Raw genomic sequence first — 5,733 nt, forward strand, 5'->3', positions numbered from 1 at the left:
TATTGAGTTGAAAAAAAATTAATATTTTAACATGTAACTAATAATTGACATATGGAGAAGTAGAGTGAAAAACGTTTCTTCCCCTAGTAATTTTAGAAACGTTTCTCTTCCTTTCTCTCTCTTTTTTGGTATTTTTTTATTACTTTTTAATAAAAGAATTTCTGGAAATAACAACCAGTAATAATAGTCTTAATATTTTTTAACCAGTTATCTCACCCCCTTCCTCCTCACGTAGGTCTGGGTATGCATTTTTCTTTTTGTTTAATTTTGTTTAGTCTATAAATTTATGTTATAAATGGTTCCCCCTTCCTTCTTTAATTCTCACATGATGTTATAAATTTGGGATTATTAGATTTAAAAATAATAAATAAACATCCTTAAAATGACAACCTACGCTATAACACTAGTTTGATGGCAGCAGAGTTTGAGAGAGATAGAGCCATAGAGGTCCCCCTTTACCTCAGTTGTTATAAGAGAGAGAGGTCCCGCTTACCTCCCAAATACATTTCGTTTCCTCGTAAAAACAGATCAATTTTGCTACATTTTTGTAAAAGAAGTTGTGAGAAGATTAATAAAGGTTTCATAAAAACAGAAAAAAGAAAAAAGTATCTCTGAAACTCTTTTTTTTTGCCTTTCTCTCGCAGATTTTCATTTATTAAAGACACATCAATCAATGTTCTCAAATTCGATCGACCTTATAATCTGATAATATCTTTGAGTTTTAGATCGAATTTGGGTAAATATTGAACCAATATACTTATTTTAACAAAATTATGGTGGGAAAATGAAAGAGAATTAAAAAAAAATGGTTGAAGAGCAAAGATCTGCGCCGTAGGGTTTCTAAAAAAAATTGGGGAAGAAGATGACTTTGGTGATTAAGAATATTCACTTATTGGGAAAAAGTAAGATTCGAACCCTTATCCTCTCCACACTTGAGTTTACTTGTAACTACTGTGCCACTTAGATGTTTTAACTTATTTTTTGCTTTTTAGTTTACATAATGAATAATAATTATATGTGTTATTATTATTATTATTATTATTATTATTATTATTATTATTATTAGTATTATTATTATTATTATTACTATTATTATTATTATTGATATTATTATTATTATTATTTTGCGTATATTTGTTTTTTTTAAACGTTCTTCACTTATGTACGTATAAAAGGCAAAGATCTCNTATTATTATTATTATTTTGCGTATATTTGTTTTTTTTTTAAACGTTCTTCACTTATGTACGTATAAAAGGCAAAGATCTCATCTTTTATGTTTTCTTACTTCAGATTTTTCATTTATAATATCTATGGTATTAGACCAAAATATAAATTTTGTATTTTATTATTCATAATATATGAATCTTTCAATTTACAGTATGAAACAATAAGTTTTATATTTACGTGCTTCCTTTTTTTCATTTAAAAAAAAATATATTTACTAGTGTAACTAATAACAATATTCATATTTGTTTTTATGAATGGTTTCAGGATNAAAATATATTTACTAGTGTAACTAATAATAATATTCATATTTGTTTTTATGAATGGTTTCAGGATCAGTTGTTTTGGGTTTGGCTAAGGATTACTATTAATAAAAGGACAATTTGAGCCCTGTGAGAATGTCCACCTCAACCAAGTTCACACTTATCTTAGAGCATGTCACATAAGCAGCAAATATAAGAAAAAACCCAAGAAAACAAGTAAAAAAATTCGATTAAATTTTTCCTTTAGATTCTTCGTCTTTCCCTCTTAATATTGATCATAAATTTTTCGGATTACAAAACCGAAAAGCCTCACCTATTATTGCAAACAACAAACCAAATCAAGGGTACTTAATTTGACGAGCATAGACGATGAGTGATTGGATATAACGAAATGAAACGACAGCCCTTATGGTCATTAGTCGTACCAGAGAGATGGCGATGAAAACCCTCGAAAAGTTCCACATAAACTCAAGGTAAAACAAAGTCTGCAATTGCCCACAAAAACATCATTATGCTTCTTTATCTTTATTAATAGGTTAATAGTAGTTTGTTTAAACTTTAGGGTTTCTATCTACCTTTTGGAGTTTGAGGTTATGTATTGATAAGTAATCTTACATGATATATATGTTTTTCTGAGTTTATTGCGGTTGTTCTGTTTTGAAAGTGATTTGGCGTGCTATTATTTTTGTTTATGAAAGACCTAAATAAAGAAAAGATACATCGTTGTTCATTTCTTTTTCTGCACTTCAAAGTCTAGATACCAATAAGAAAGAATATGTGGTTGCGTTATATGAATAGTTTATCCAAATATTTAAATTGTGTTTCATATAACTTGTGGATTGTGCTTTCATTCCTTTCTGAATCTGTCAAAGAAAAGGACGGACATGTTCATGTTGAAGATTGAGTCTTCGATTAAACCTGCAAAGAATAAGAACAATCATTGTGAGGCAAAGAATGAGAAGAAGAAGAATCACAAAAGATTGGAATTAAAGCGACCGTAGAAGAAGAAGATGCAGAGAGGAGTCAACTACAAGAAAAAAACAATGTCAAACAATAAGACAAGTGAAACTGTCGTGACTTAAGTTAAGACAATAAGAAGTAATTGGGCTAATTGTTTAGTTAGACTCAAATGAGTGAATATGTTGTGTTAGTTAATGTCTAAAATCTAAGTGCAGTTTTTGATGCAGTGCAGTCTAAGCATGAGTAGGTGTGGCTTGTGTAAGAGCCTAGGATCTAGAAGTAAGGTCTAGAGTATGGGTGCAAGTAGAAGATGTATGTGCATGGATTGTAAGAGACATCCAAGCTAATACAGTATAGTCTTTATGAGTACGTACAATGTTTTCTGCCTCTCTAGAATAAAGAAACTAAACGAAGTGTAACAAAGAGAGAACGAGGAAAAAAACCTCTGAGAGAGAAACAAAGGCTAAAAGTGGGAATATCAACAGTTCAACACACCTAGAGAATTAACACAAAATCTAAATGATTCTTATATTTGGTTATAATCACACATGCCACCACTCAAGAGAATAAATAAGAAAGCTCAAACTGTTCACCAGATTGTGCTGTAGCCTACTTATTATCTCCATATGAACATATCTCAGTCAATTGTGTTATGAGAATTCCTCTTTATATTTAGCGTGTTTTGATATTACATACAACGACACCTTAGATAATAGTCGAGTGACCATCAACAATAACTCAATTCCAAAGATATACAAAATTCAAATATTATATATTACTTCATATTTGATACGGTAATTTTTTCTTTACCTCAAATAATACGCTTGGTTATAATATCAGATACAAAATAATGTAATTTTTACATATAACACAAAAAATCAATTTAGATTTTATAAATAAACTAGCTCAATTGTCAAATGTCTTTCCGGGCGTAGCTTGGATTTTCACAATCATCATCATCATCATCTCGAAAGAGAAGACAAACCTCTGTGACCTTTAAGCAGCTAAAAAAAACATGGATGCATTCATTTACACCTTCCAAAACAAGGCAACATTTAATTACAATAATCCAAACAATAGAAACAAAAAAATTAACAAACTAAAATAGAAAAAAAAATAAACAAAAAACAAAAAAAAGAAACAAAATACAAAACCAAAAGGCCATGCCTCAAAACAAAATTTACAAACAAAATGTAATCAAACACATTGCAGAAATTTTAAACAAATCATTTTTTTAAAAATATATATATATATATGTAGATATACATTAACTAACCACGAAATATAATAACAACAAAATATAATGAAAAAGTATAACTATGCAAAAAAAAAAGAAATCTTCAGATGTAATAAACCCTAATATATATGGAAACAAATCTTCAGATGTAAAGCAACCAACAACAAATAAAAACAAAACAACATTCCAATTATATAGTTTTAATGCAAATAAGCGTGAAACAAAACTGCGCGTAGCGCGGTATAATCTCTAGTATACAAATTGAGGAACTACGTAGTGGAAAATTTGATTGAAGTTCAAAGGCACCATCAAGAAATCAAATTACGTGAAGTGCTTAGGCTTCAAATGCCTTTACTTAATGAGTGGTCATAATTAGACGCAAAAAACTCGGAAGCGTTGAGCAAGCTAACTGAAAACTCCATGCTTTGTCTGTCCGTTTACCCCTCCCCTCGTACATGGTGCCACGGTTAGATAATATTATTTCTTTTGGAAAACAAATTTGTTTATAATGTTTTTGATAATGAAAAAGATTAATCATGTGGAGGTTATAGATAGATGTGGTGTCCATACATGAAGAAATGGTCATAGCTATAGCCTATAGAAGTCATGGACGAGATCGAAGACGTCATCATCAAGTTTCTCCCACGAGTAAGTCCACTTTATTTATGTTATTGACCTTTTAAAAAAAAAAAAAAAAAATCTTATACACATGATAATAAGAAACTTGTCTTGGTGATTAAATATCAGCAGATTGAAATAATCCTATTTGAGCTGACACGATTGATTGGCATGTTCAATCAAGAATTGTTATATTTTGAAGAAGTAGAGAAGACCCTTTTCTCCATTCCTATCTTTGCGGTAAATCAATATCTCTAATACTCCTCTCATTATATTTGACCGGTCCGGTTTACTCTATAACTTTGAATGGTTTGATTGTTTGTTTGGAATTAAGCATTAAAGACTAAAGTGGTGAAATGTTTGTTTTAATTAACAGGCCCTGGAAAGCAGCTTGAAGGTCCATTTTCTCCAGAAGAATGAAGAACAGAGGAAATCTTTCCAAAGTTCATAATTTTTTTTCTCTAATAACTAAGAGTTGAGATATGTAACTAAATATTAATTATAATACATACTAGTGATATTTAAGGTCATAGATTCACATCTTTTGTTTTAATTGGAGGTAATGTAGTAGGAATTTAAACCAAAATGTTCATGGGAACAGAAGTTATCCTTGTAGGAGGAAAGAGTTTATGGTGGAAACACTGCATATCTCAATTTCTTGGTTTCATTGGATTGTTATTTATCTCATCTCCTATGTGAATATTCAACATCTCATTCATTGGTTTGTTATATATATATATATATATATATATTATTAATAAAGTAATTATCTTCAAACTGTGAGTTTGCTTCCGAGGTTCTTTCTCTTTAGTAGTCTTAGGGGCTCGGTCAAATTGACCCAGCAGGGTTGTTCTAGGGTCCAAGGTTTTGACATTTTATAGCTACTATAGGTGTTAAGCTGATAGCGGGGGAAAGGGTTTGATATATTCTTTTATCTATCATTCTTTCACATCTCAATAATAGTAAAAAATACAGAAGTGGATGGTAATTGGTATAAATATAATTAACTTTTGTATTTCAGTATCTAATAACGTCTCCTCAATCTCCCTGTTTCTACTTTCTTCTCCAATTAACGCTATACAAATAAACCATTTTTGGAACATATTTTGGCTCTTAATTTTCCTAAGTCTTTATTATACTATTCTAAAAAAGTACATGATTGTATCAGATCCATACTAAATTACCTTTCAAAATCGAGACATAGATCTACATCAAAACCCCGTTCTTAAACCAACTTGGTCTAAATGAAATTCTTGTTCTTAAACTAACCGGTTTTCATCTCTCGTATAATTTGTAAATCTATGTCATGTTATGTTATGTCTCTTAAGGTTTAAATTTTTATATCATGTAGGGCTAAAACAAACGGAAAAACGAAAATAATATATTTTTATTCTTTAGCTTATAATTGTGAAATCTTGTTACAATGGTGT

The 5,733-nt window shown here is 29.8% G+C and overlaps 1 pseudogene; it reads left to right on the forward strand.

The window, feature by feature from the left end:
- LOC104733357 overlaps positions 1 to 4,723 on the forward strand; it is a 6,700-nt pseudogene extending 1,977 nt beyond the window's left edge.

The sequence above is a fragment of the Camelina sativa genome, chromosome 12 (assembly GCF_000633955.1).
Source record: "Camelina sativa cultivar DH55 chromosome 12, Cs, whole genome shotgun sequence".
NCBI classification, from domain to species: Eukaryota; Viridiplantae; Streptophyta; class Magnoliopsida; order Brassicales; family Brassicaceae; genus Camelina; species Camelina sativa.